The sequence below is a fragment of the Parambassis ranga genome, chromosome 2, assembly GCF_900634625.1.
Source record: "Parambassis ranga chromosome 2, fParRan2.1, whole genome shotgun sequence".
Lineage (NCBI taxonomy): Eukaryota > Metazoa > Chordata > Actinopteri > Ambassidae > Parambassis > Parambassis ranga.
Window position 1 is genome coordinate 34,779,581 of NC_041023.1, and position 13,800 is coordinate 34,793,380.

The 13,800-nt window shown below is 43.9% G+C and overlaps 1 protein-coding gene across 8 annotated transcripts in view; it reads right to left on the bottom strand.

The window, feature by feature from the left end:
- The window catches only part of nav3 (neuron navigator 3), a 178,257-nt gene that overhangs the window by 99,568 nt on the left and 64,889 nt on the right, over positions 1-13,800 (bottom strand). The window lies entirely within an intron of this gene.

Genomic DNA, 13,800 nt, shown 5'->3' on the forward strand with positions numbered 1-13,800 from the left:
GATAAAGTATGAGGGAGATACAGCCACAAAAACATCTATTTCCTGTGCATTGGCGAAGGGTCAACTTTTGTTTGTGATAAAGCTCTGCACTTTTGATAAGTTTTGGTCCTTGTGGGCTTAGGAGTGAGGCCATAAATTTGCAGCCTAATGGGGAAATTCATAAGGAGTTCATAAAAGTATGGCAGGTGCGAAACAGAAAATGGCACAGGTTTTTCAAAATGGTGGACTTCCTGTACATTTTAGAGGGTAACTCCAAGAGACTTTTGTTCTCGTCTAGAGGAGATACATCGGTGTACCGATTTTCGTGTCTGTAGGTCAAAGTGGGACCCATATCTAATACTAGGGGGCGCTGCCGAGCCTTGTGGCCACGCCCGCATATGCATATGGTATGCATCTGTTCAGAATGACAGGCTCAGAATGACATGCCTGATTTTTTTTCATCCACATAGAATGAAGTATGTGGGCGATACAGCCTCAAATACATCAATTTCCTGTGCGGTGGTGAAGGGTCGACTTCGTGGCGGCGCCACAGCCAGACCGTATGACGAAGTGCTGCGGTTTTGATCAATTTTGGTCCCTGACCCCTTAAGGGAAAGTGCAACAATTTTCAGCCCGATCAGGCAAGTCCCCTAGGGGGAGATTGTTAGAATGCGGGGAGTGCAAATTGGAACATGCCGTGTTTTTTTCAAAATGGCGGACTTCCTGTACGTCGTGGAATTTTTGTCCAAGAGGCTTTTTTTCTTGTCACAAGGCGATACATCAGTGTACCAAGTGGCAGGTCTGTAGCAGTTGCGGTGGATATTTTCACACTTTAGGGGGCACTGCAGAGCCATGTGGCCACGCCTGCCAATGGCGACAGTGTCGAGTCACGATTGTCGTCGTGGGACAATTTTGTGCCACCATTCGGTGCTTGGGCCCTAATGAGAAAGCAGCAGTGTGTACACACAGCAGTCAAACTATCAAAGATGTTCCATTGCTGCTATATATATATATATATATATATATATATATATATATATATATATATATATATATATATTTCAATCATGAGAGACTCAGCGAACTGAATGAGAAAGATTTATTAAGTACAAAGTTTGACTGTGCATTGGCGTCCTAGACCCCATCATGAAGACCACATCCGGAAAGGGGGGAAAACGCAAGAGGAGAGGCTGCTGGATCATAAGATCCCCCCGGGGTCTAGACCTGGTGGTGGTGGATAGCTGGAGGGCAGGAGATAGGCGGCCTTACTGGCGTGGATCTGGTGGTGCTTGGGGTGGAGGAGGGTTGCCGGGTTCGATCAGAAGACAGCTGGAGAAGAGACGAAGACTTTTAAATTTCGTGCTAAGCTGTGATTGGTCAGGAGAGGGATGGAAAGCGACAGCTGATTGGTGAGGGAGGTGCTTTCTATTAAGCACCTGACTAAGAGAGCGGAAGCGGATAGGGATAAATGGTGAATGATGGGAAATAGAGTCTTCCTGATTGAACTTACGCTGAGAGCTACATTTCAATCATGAGAGACTCAGCAAACTGAATGAGAAAGATTTATTAAGTACAAAGTTTGAATGTGCATTGGCGTCCTAGACCCCATCGTGAAGACCACATCTGGAAAGGGGGGAAAACGCAAGAGGAGAGGCTGCTGGATCATAAGATCCCCCCAAAACAGAGACAGAGATGAGAATTGAGGTCAATACTTACATATCTGGGCTCTAGGTGGAAATCATGTAAAATGAAAGACAATTGTTAAAAAGAATGCATAACATGACAGCAATCTACGGACTTGATGCCTTGAGGGGGGGAAGGAGAAACAGAGTGCGAGTTAGGGATTAAGCTAGGGACAGCATAGGAAGAGGAGGGTTTAGGAAGTCGAGGAAGGCGTAGAAGAGTTTAGCGAGCATGAGCTCGAGCTGATGAAAACATGGAGAGTTTAGCGAGCATGTGCTCAAACTAAGGAAGCACGGGAAAGGATGGAAAAAGGAATTTGTTTAAACAAAGCCCAACGGCTGAGATTGTGTTAAAATGAAGCCTAAAACGAAGCCCACAGGCTGAAATTGTGTTGTTTATACAGCCTAATCAGAAATTAAGCATGGTTCAAGATTTGCACCACCACCAGTAAGTGATGAAAACTTACATAACAGAATCACCCCAATAATATGATTAATAAGCATATCAGCTAGGCCAGAAGGGCCTGAAAGTGAACGAGTGGTGAGAGATGACGGAGCATGCTCGTTGGCAGGAATATCTTAGATATATTGCCTAGTATGAATTAAGTCCGCTGGCATGATGGCATTAAGTGACCTGTCTGAAATAAAACTCACTGCTGTGAAAGCATAGCTAAATGGCCTTGTAAGATCCGAAGCCCACTGGCTATGAATGCATTGATTTAAGGCCTTGCGTGAATGAAGCCCGCCAGTAGAAGGTGCATTGATATGAGGCCTAGGGAATGCCGTGAGAATGAAGTTAGCAGACATGAATTGACGATACAGTGGTAATAGGTGAAACTCACCAGGGACGGAGATTTCTGAGATACGAGCACATGTTCGGTGTTTTGGAGAATACAGGAAGTGAAGATCATCGACCAAGTGGTTGCAGAGATGGAGGAGATACCTTGAGCTGACAGAATGAAGCCCGCTGGCTGAGATGCACGGATAATGCCTTGAATGAAACGAAGCCCACTGGCTGACAGTACATTAATTATAAAGCTTGAGGGAAAGCTGAGAGGATAGAGAAAAGGAGGGCATGGAGATAACATACATGATTCGAGCATTACACCACCACCAGTAATATGATGAAAACTCGTTCATAATGATGAAATCACGTAATAATATGATTAACAATTCTACCAGCTAGGCCAGGTGGGCCTGAAGATGAATGTGTAGAGAGAAGATGACTGAGCGTGCCATTAGCAGGAATTCATTGGTTAAATGGCCTTGCGTGAAACAAAGCCCATTGGCTATGATAGCATAGCTAAATGGCCTTGCATGAACCGGAGCCACTGAGTTGCTGCTGAAGTAGTTGCACCTATTCTAAAGGAATGACCCTAATAATGATTAGGGATCTGAAGAGAGGTTGTATGAAGTGAGCATAGAACCAGTTCCTAGACAGAGGGAGATTCCTGTGATAACCGAGGGACTTGAGGATCTAAATTGGGGCGAACCTGTAAATAACCGCTCATGGATTTAAAAGGACAGAAGGATGAATTAGTGCAGGCTATGACTTCTGAACATGCACCACTGCATTTAGGGTGTAATGGCAGCTGTAGTGGTTAGATGGAATACTAGTTCTGAGAAGGTGACTTCTAGAATGACTGAACGAATGGGAGGCCTACTCTAAGAAAGCCAAAAGCTTAGCGAAGAGAGATTCCAGGAGAGAATCAACAGAAGGAGAAATACACCTGATCTGGGTTGAAACCAATTAGTGGAGAATTGAAAGGGTTATAGGCCACGGAGATTCTAGAGGAGAGGGAGAAGCCTTCGAATGCCTTTAATAGTATAACTGCAGGTTTGAGAAATAACCTGAAATTGAAATGCATGTGAGCCGACAAGGTTCTGATGTGAGGTAGTATGAACCACCAGGAGCACCCTTATCTGAACTAAATGCGTTTCCAATGATGAACCCAAATGAAGCAAGCCCGGCTATGGGATAGATTGCATGCAGCACCAAAGAGACAGAATTGTGAGAATTTAAAGGCCGGCATCTAGAAAATCACTGGCCTTGGAGGAAAGAACCCCCCAAAACCCACAGATGGGCTCCATCTGGAACAACCCGAGAGAATTGGATGAATGCACTACGTCATCATTAAAAGAATAACACCATGTTGCAGAACTGATGAAGCTGCTTGGATGAGCAGCGAAACGTCTTCAAGAAAACTCTACAAGTCCAGACGCCTTGCTTCAATCTTCTCTACATATGATGACCTGGATGACTGAGAATCTTCATCAACATGTTGCAGAGATCTTAGCAGGTGAGACCAGATCCGCAGATCACGCTGCAGCCTTGGTTCAAGGCAACATGGACACGGAAGATAGGAACTGCAGAGGAGCGTCCAGAGGGGAGATAAGAAAGGTTGGCCCTACGCAGTGTTGGGGAGATAACGGATTACATGTACCGACGTTATGTATTTAGAATACAAAATATGAGTAACTGTATACCGTTACAGTTACACTCTAAAGAGATGGTAATCAGAATACTGTTACATTGATGAAATCAGTGGATTACATGACGGTACTTTCCCGTGTTGCTGCAGGTGCGGGCGACAGAGAGGATGGAGCAGCCGGACTGATGGGGGTCAGAGTCTGAATCGCTGCGTACTTAATGCTCCTCCGTCATGATGCCGGTTCACCATTAGTGTCACTTTGATAAGTGAACTAGTTAGCCGTTAGCTGCTAGTTAACTCCGTCCAGACCTGATGCTGATGAACATTTAAGTATGAACGTGTGATTGCAGTCAGCTGGTTTTATACATGGATCTGTTTGATGTACGTATTCAAACATTGATTCTGTGTGTAAAATTACTTTTGGTTGCATTGTTTAAAAATATTATTCTGTCATTACGTTCCGTTTTTGTTTCTCTAAATAGAAGAACATTGATGGAGCAATCTGGACATTTTCTATTGAATGTTTTATCGCATCCTTTGTAGTCAGCAGGGGCTGATGGCTGCGTTCAATCACTTAAAATGCAATTCAATGTGTGAGTAATCCAAGTATTCAGAATACGTTACTCAGACTGAGAAATGTAACGGAATACATTACAAATTACGTTTTGGGCATGTAATCTGTATTCAGTAACTGAATACATTATTATATATTTTTTTAAACTAATATTTATTTTAATAATTAATAATATATAACCGTTTGACCTGTCAAACCATATGAATTTAAACGTAGCAAAATACCCATTAACGATGGCATAGCGAACTCGCTTGTCTAATACATGTAAACACGAGCACATGGCTACTTAATATGCAGACTACGTCTTCGTCAGGATGGATAGTGGATCGACTCGCGTTATAAATTACGCACGTCAGGTAGTAAGCTCCATGCAGCGCAATCGAAGATGACTAAACAGGGATTTCTGAGCAGGAAATCATCCAGCATGTGAGCATAGAGGGAACTCTAGCTTCTTTAGCAGGATCTGGCATAGGGCTTTGACGCGAGATGAGCAAACGAGACGAACGGTGAAATATAGATATTTTAAATCCCACTTAATGCCGAAAAGATTCCAATGCAACAGGTGAATGGAGGAATCTAAATGGGTCAGAGAAGTCGGCTCCCAGGCCCATGATTAGATAAGTTTAAAGCGCTATCCGCTGGCATAAAGAGGGGACAAATGTTCGGCGTAATCAGACTAATTGCTGAAATGGGCCGGAGCGAGGAGCGGACAGATCGAATAATGCCATTCTGCAGCAGTATTGCGTGTGGGTATGCCGATGGGGCTTGTACGAGAAGACGAGAGCGGAGGGGATTTATATACGGTAGCCCTTCTAGTTCTTTCTGTTCAGAGACTATTGAGTTTTCATATCGTGCCGATTAGATTTTTTTTTTTAATTTATACCTGTGAAATGAGAGGAAATAAAACAGACATGAACCAGAGAGTTGACAAACGCGAAATGAGGATTTGAAAACCGTACTGCGCACTGACCTGGGGTGCGTATCCTTGTAGGCGCTACAGATGAGGAGAGGTGACAGCCATTCAAAATATAACGGCCTTGTATATCCGTGGCAGATTGAGAAAAGGTTAAATGCTGAATGCCATGGCGGTAGGCTGAAGCACAGAGGGACACGGAGCAGTGAGCCCGCGAGTGCCACATGAATTGCCGAGATCATTTGGGACCCCGGCGATCATGGCCAAATTCGGAGTCCAGTCCACAGACCAGGCCAGGCTAGTAGCCGAATAGTGAGAATAAGGGCTGCTTACTGGAAGTGATATTGATAGAATATGTTTCCCGGCTACTTAAGATGGGGGTCTCCGGTAAAGAGCTAGATAGTCCATTCTTGGCGTCTCTCCGGGAAAACTGAGCACATACATCCTGAAAGACGCTGAAAGACTAGAACTGCCCGATGGATCAGATCACTGACAGCCGGGGATCTGCAGATGAGGACGGCTGAGAATTTAGCTAGATGCCACAGATTTATGACGCTGAGGAGATTGCGGGATGAGGTTTACTAAAATACTGTCTCTGCCTGCAGAATTAATGTCATATGTTAGCGGATTGCGAAATGAAGGGCCTACCTATAGGAGGGGCAGGCCAAGCAGACGCCAGAGTGTAGCAGTGGAAGATGGTGGAGGAGAACGGAAGATCGGCGGCTGAGATCGAGTGGCTGGATCGGCAGGGACCGCAGGAGCAGGAGATGTGGACTCTACTACTGCCTTCAGGTGGAGGTCGACTGATTGAAGAAACAAAGACTGGCACTGGCAGTGTTTGATTGAGCGTGTCGAGGGAATGAGTAGCGGCAGCGGGAGAGTAAGCGTTCCTTCGTTTAGCCCTGGGAGCAGAGGAGGCTGACTTCTCGCTCCTTTTACCGGCCGCGGGAGCCGCTGCGGGCGCGGGAGCCGCTGCGGGCGCCGCTGCGGGCGCGGGTGCAGGGGAGTTTGGATCTGATGTTGGATTAAGTGAGTTCAGGAGGAGGAATAATGCCAGTTGATTGCAGCGTAGAGCAGCGCAGAATCGTTGCCGGGTTCGATCAGAAGACAGCTGGAGAAGAGACGAAGACTTAAATTTCGTGCTAAGCTGTGATTGGTCAGGAGAGGGATGGAAAGCGACAGCTGATTGGTAAGGGAGGTGCTTTCTATTAAGCACCTGACTAAGAGAGCGGAAGAGAGGGGGAGCAGAGGAGTGAGGGATAGAGGGAGAAAGATTAGGAAGCGGATAGGGATAAATGGTGAATGATGGGAAATAGAGTCTTCCTGGTTGAACTTACGCTGAGAGCTACATATATATATATATATATATATATATATAATGGACTAATAGCAAAGATCAATAGTTATTAGGGTTGGGACGGTTCAGGAAGAATCAAACCGTTCGGTACACGTGTTTTGGTTTTGGGGGGCGTGTTCTGTTCGTTTCTGGACATGCGCATCAAGTAATGCAGGGAGGCATGGAGACGAGTGTTGGCAACTTGGCGTCTCTCTCGCTACTAGTGTTGGGAGGTTCGACTCTTCTTACTGACTCAAATCAGTTACTCTCGAACCCTCACGTGAACGAATCTTATTGTGAGTCATTTCGTTCATTTCGTTCATTTTTACAGCCGGTGGCGCCGTGTCCCTCTGTAGTATAGTGCCGCGCATTGATATGGGACAAAGTATAATAAGTATAACTACCACAAGCAATTCAAAGCATGTGAAAACATAAGAGGGCAAATACACACCACGGTACAGTGACTTCTGTCCTGCATCCTCCCTGCCAGTGTTGTTTAACAGTGCCACAGTGACTAGGTAGCTGTCACGTGACAAATGAACGAGAGTGTACTGCTTCACACACACATGAGCTGTGAACGAGAACGAATCTGTGCAGCCTGTGGAGCTTGTCACGTGACAAATGAACGATGAACGAGAACGAGGAGGAGAACGAATCTACAGCTCTGATCCGTGCAGCCTGAGCAGCCTATCACGTGACAAATGAACGATGAACGAGAACGAGGAGGAGAACGAATCTACAGCTCTGATCCGTGCAGCCTGAGCAGCCTATCACGTGACAAATCAACGATGAGCGAGAATGAGGAGGAGAACGAATCTACAGCTCTGATCCGTGCAGCCTGAGCAGCCTTGGTTACATATGATTTCATGACTGGATAATGTACTATTATATTTATTATTTAATGGCAGAGTATAACACAAAACATGATGTCATTTTAGAAAGCATTTATTTACAAACACACTTTACATTATATACACAATAACACTACACATCAACAACAAGCAAAGACCATTAATTATAATTTCATGAATACATAGCGTTTGCCTGGTGTCACGTGACAAATTGAGGAGCGTCAGATATCAGACATTCATTTCCTTGTTTGTTTCTGAGTCCACAGCCCCGCAGCTGAGCTTCAGCTCTCGCGTGACAAATGAGCAATCCGGAACGATTCGTATGAACGATTCGTATGAACGATCTGTGAACGAGTCGCAAGTTCCTTTGCTGATCATTTGCTGCTGGCCAATTGGCACACAGCCTGAGTGGCTTGGCCGTCACGTGACAACAGAACGAAGATCCGGGGGCTACCGCGACTCAGGAACGAATCATATCTGTTTCCTGTCCTGCCAACTGAGCTTTATGCGGCTGCCTGCCATGTAGCGAAAGAACGAATCACTCACTGAGGGGACTCGTTACCCCGATTCATATAAAAGATTCGTTCATATCGAACGAATCGTTCACGAGCAACACAGCACTACTCGCTACATTTGGCAGCTTTCCAACTAGTTTACACTAGGCAACTAGTGACTCTCAGAGACCCACACCACTGCGTCCAATCGTGCGCAAAGCTGCAACAGGTCCCGTCGATGCTCACAGAGCGGGATGTAAATAGCATATTTCAAATGGCAAAAAGAAAAAGAAAAACACAGGCATCAGTACCATTAGCTTAGCCTAGCATAGTCATTCAGAGTTCAGGCTATTCAACTAGCATGTCATCAGCAATGGTGGACAACGCAACACACATTCTCTGTCTGACGGTGTGTGTGTGTGTTTGTCTGTGCATGTGTCTGTGTGTGTACGTGCCTCTGTGCGCAGACAGCAGCGGTGCAGAGACAGAAATGACATGCTGCCGTGCAAATAAGATAAATAACATGAGCTGTTTAGTTTGGTTAATAAAAGAACAAGGTGTAGACCTGTTTTATAGGAAAGGTTCTCTTAAATGGCTTCTGTTATGATCTGGTGCTTTATAGAAATTTAAAAGAAATAAAATTGATTTGACCTTCTGATATAATAATAGGGGAAACACTGAACTAATTCCTAAATATGGTAAATGGATAAATAGGCTATGTATTTTATGTTCTTCTGGTATTTCCAGAGTGTTTAAAGTAGAAAAAACCTCAACAATGTAAACTGAACCGAACCGAAACCGTGACCTTAGAACCGTGATACGAACCAAACCGTGGATTTGGTGAACCGTTCCACCCCTAATAGTTATATACTTTATATAGTAGGACACACATTTTTAAAGGCTGAAACAAACAAACTGCATGTTGCACAAAAGACTATAGAAATGTTTCCAGGGGACGTCCCGTCTGGGCCAATTGCAATTAATCAATCAGTAAGTACACATTGTGTGCTTAAAATGTGCTTGTGTTGCTGGTCTATTTGCATGTGTGCTATGTCAGTCATGTATTTAAAAGATGTGAAATTAGATCTTTGTGGTCTCAGGCTCCTCTCACTGATTTTTAGAGCATGTAGACTGTGAACGAGAAGAGAGAAGGAAATCTTGCCCCATGTAATATTAGCAGTCTAAACTGGCCATCTGCCTCTGCCACCTTTAGATCACCTGCTGCGAATCACTGGACATGAAAAAATGACATCAGGGATGTTTCAGACGCCCTGCATTCCCGTCATCCATTTGTCAGTGTATTTTCAGACCAACTGACTCTCATATTAGGTTAATTGCCTCTGAGCCAGGTCTGGTGTAATCAAATCAACAACCTGAGGAATAGTATCACATAAATGCCAGTTGATCTGGCCTTGCAGGAACCTGAGCCAGGGACTCAAATTAGGAACACGATCAATTAGAAACAGGGATTAATAGCAAGCTGCAGTGATGATGAAACATCAATCCAGAGAAGATGATACTACTGAGCGGCTTGTGCAGTTTGAAAGCTGCCAACACATGGAGCCCAGATGAAACCACTGAACAGTATTCTTAGTATTACACATTACCACTACTCGAATGAGCGTATGTGATATAAATTCACAAACTGTGTAGTTTATAGTCAGGCTAGCTGCTCTGGTTAACATAGGGTTGGACAGTCCATTAAATATATCAGTGACTATGATGGACTGCTTTTGCTTCTGCAACCTTTATAGTTATTTCCAGGTGAGTGCAATGTAGGGTAAACTTGTTTTCTTGAAATATAGACTTAGCACCCTTTCAACCAGACATGCAATGCTCTAACATTTGACAAACTGCACTGCAATTTCATACATTCACCAGCACAATGTAAATCAACATCCAAAGAAATTAAATTGTCAAATCCAAGAGTATTGGGTGAGGGCCAAGGCTGCCAATAGCTGATCTAAGTATGATCCGTGATGCACTTTCAAATTCAACACTACAAGTTAAAAGCAGAGAGTAAAGTAGAAAGAATATCTTCCACAGCTTCCTGCTGACTGCTCTCTGCTGCATCTTTGTTTTCTGCATCATTTTTTTTTCTCCATGGCACTCTTTGATGAGGTCACTCACACACACACACACATCCCCCCTTACACACACTCAGTCAAACTGCACAGTCATCCGTATTGTAGGGAAGCGCTCTGTGGTTTGCTAATGATGTCTGTCTATAATGAGAAGGATTAGTGTTGCGAAGCTTTATTATTTTCTGCTGAATGGGCCTCTCTGCCATCCTCTCCGCCTGCCGTTTTTTTCTGAGCACAATTCTTCTAAGAAATGTGAAAAAAGAATCCTTCATTCGATTCAAAAACCGGGATGCGCATCTAATTCCTTTAGATGTCTGCACAATTACGAGGAACTGCACTGTCAGAGGATGTGAGGTTTTACATGGGAGAGGGATTGCATACAGTGCCGTGAGGTGAGTGAGATGCACAAAAACTCTGTGGGAGATCTTTGATCCACTGAATTTGTCAATAGTTTTATATTACATGCGTTTAGCTGATACCTTTATCCACACATCCAGAGAGAACCGAGTGTGAAATCCATCCACTGCAAGCACAGAGCAGAGGAGGTGACCCCTTCTAGTGTGATGGAAGTGGTGGGAAAGAACATTAAAAGCTGACCTGAGGATCAACAGTAAGACAAACACATATGTCACTCTCCAAAGCTACCTCACACCACCTAGCTTAAAAAAAGGGGAAAACACATCTATTAAATCAGGTTTCTTTCCACCTTCCCATCCAAATTGTTGACTTGTTCAGTGGCCTCAGTGTTTCCTTCCTAGACTGAACATGAGGTAGATAGATGCTATGATTCTGAAGAATAGCACTGCTCCCAAATTAAGAAACAAATTCCCAGCAATCCAACCAAACTATTCCCAGAAACAGACCAGATACAGCTTCAGTTGGTCTGACCACTGGCCATGCCAGGCCTCAAATGTGAGAGGAATCCCATTTGCATTTGCAATGTGGAGGTTTTACTGCCTTACAGAAAAAAAAGCTGGAGCAGGTTTTACTGGACTGAAAAATGTTACACTAAGGTCTGTGTTGTTGAAGTTAAGTGATCGTGGTGATGGGTCTCCTGGCAGAGTCAAAGAAGCGATAGAGAGCCAGAGAGTCAGCTAAAGATGAATTTGTGAGATAGCATTAATCCCCCCCCCCCCACACACACACACACACAAACACATTTTCTATAGATACAGTAATGTTGATATTGTAAATTTATTTGGTGGTGATGACATAGTGACAATTTAACATCCTAATAGTATAATGCTATATAACATAGCTGTATGTGCCAAGAAGTTGAATTAAAGTTATGAGGCAGCATTTTAAAAGCGATGCCATTTCTATCTTTAATTTCACATTAGTGAAGCGAGGGGAAAAGCTGACCTTTTAGTGTTAATGGAGTATAACAGTTGGCTTCTTTGCACTGTGTAAAAGTATGGAGATCAAGGGTCAGACTCTTTTTCATATTGTTCTTGATGAGAGCAAATGAGACTAAGTAGGTGGGGAGAGCTGCAAAAGAAGTGCTAATAACTCATACTGATCTTCAGTGAGCACCCCCATGAGCCTGCTGTGCGGTCTGAGGAGATACCCTTTGGCCTTGTAATAATAAGTATTCAGAAGCCAACTGAAGGAATTTTCAGGCAGAGGTGTCCGTCTGAGTTTGAAAGAACTGCAGAGATAAAGTAGATTGATCTGTAATCAATGATTTCATTAAAATGTGCCTTTTACCCCTGTGATAAATACTACTGGATAATGTTTTCATATAAAGAAAAAAGGAAGTGCCTGCTGGCACCAGATGATTATGAAAAGCAAAGTTTTGTCTCACAGACCGTCTACACGTCAGCCAAGTATTTTTAGTTGGACGAGCTCTGCAGGAAATTATTGGACTTTAGCTGACTTGTGGCTCTCCCGCACTGCGAACAAGGATTTAGAGAAAGGGGAAGCATTATATATGTAGATTAGCTGAGGAGCCTGCAGATGCTGATGCCATGCTGGTTTCATCTCCTCAGCTTTCAGCAGCTGCTCAGTTGGCCTCAGCCCACTGACCAGACTGGCAGCGACACAGTTACAGAAACAGGCTTGTGACTGCAGGATCATCGGCTAACGTCCCACATGAGGAAAACACTGCGCAGAGGAAGTAAATCAGACTCATCTGCCCCTCCACTCACAGCTGCTGCTACTGTGATGTCTCCCGCCAAGGCGTTTTAGCTCCAGGTGGCCGGTGGCGACTTTCCAATATTCACAGCTCATGTTGTCAATATGCAGCCCAGAGATCTCATGATGGAAACATGCCAAATGAAATATTTCTACACTTGGAGAGTAACATGTTCATGTGTCATAATGCTTATTGTCAAGCAAAAAAAACAGCTCTTATCCTGTTTGTGATCATGCTGTGCATGTTTTACACACAGAACAGAATGATGTATGAACTGTCCTTCTGCATCTCCTGCCACAGAGCCAAACCTTTACAGGAAAACAAGAGAGGATGATTTTTTTTTTAAACCAATTCAAACAACTGGTGTTCACATAGCTGTGTGTACAAGTATGTGTAATATCTGCTGGTTGTGCAGGAGACATTCCAGAAAATAGGACCTTGTTAGATGTGGGTCCTTTGTTAACCTACGTCATAATTTTTTCCTAAACCTAACCAAATCAGCTTTGTGAAACAGTGATGATCTGATGTGGGAACAAACTCAGCACAAGCAAATCTTTAAACACATTCTTCTACACTAACTCGTGCTCCCTTTACCTGCCACTGTATAAACAGTGGTCCCATATTTTAGTGCATTTATAGAGCTGTTGAAATGTGTCTTCTAAATGTGTTTCCTTCCCTTTGTGCCCATAGTATCCACAGCCATGCTTCCTCAAACTACATTTCCCAAGCTGGTCAGACCCTCTGTGTTTCAGAGCAGGTGGTGGATCAATGGGCTTAGTAAAAGACTGAGACAAAAAGAAAACTGCACGCACATGCACACATACACACACACACACACAGGGTGCAGGCAGGCATATCAGGCCACATGCTTGCACTGCTGCAGCAGCTCGCCCTTAGTGACCAGTGCGTCAGTCTGGAGTCAGCTGTTTCTGGGCAAGACCAGAATCACTTTATATGACAAGAAAAACAAATGTATGGGAGCTTATTTCTACAAAACTGGTTTTGATACATTCAACTCACACACCATCACTGGAGGTCAGCAAGGTCGGAATGACCTTAACATTGCCTTCCTTCCTGATCCTTTATGTTGTTTTTCTAACAGAGTGCTCAGTCTGCTTCTAGTACAGCTGGACTCACCTCAGAGGAAAACATAAAACAGCTGAAAGCATGTGTGAAACTAGCTGTAAAATACATTTCGATTCCAATAATTCTATTTACATGCTCCCTTCAAACTGAGCAAATCCACTGACTCAATGATTATTGATACAATTTACAATTATGTAACAAGCTTAACTCACACATCCAATAACAACAACCTGAT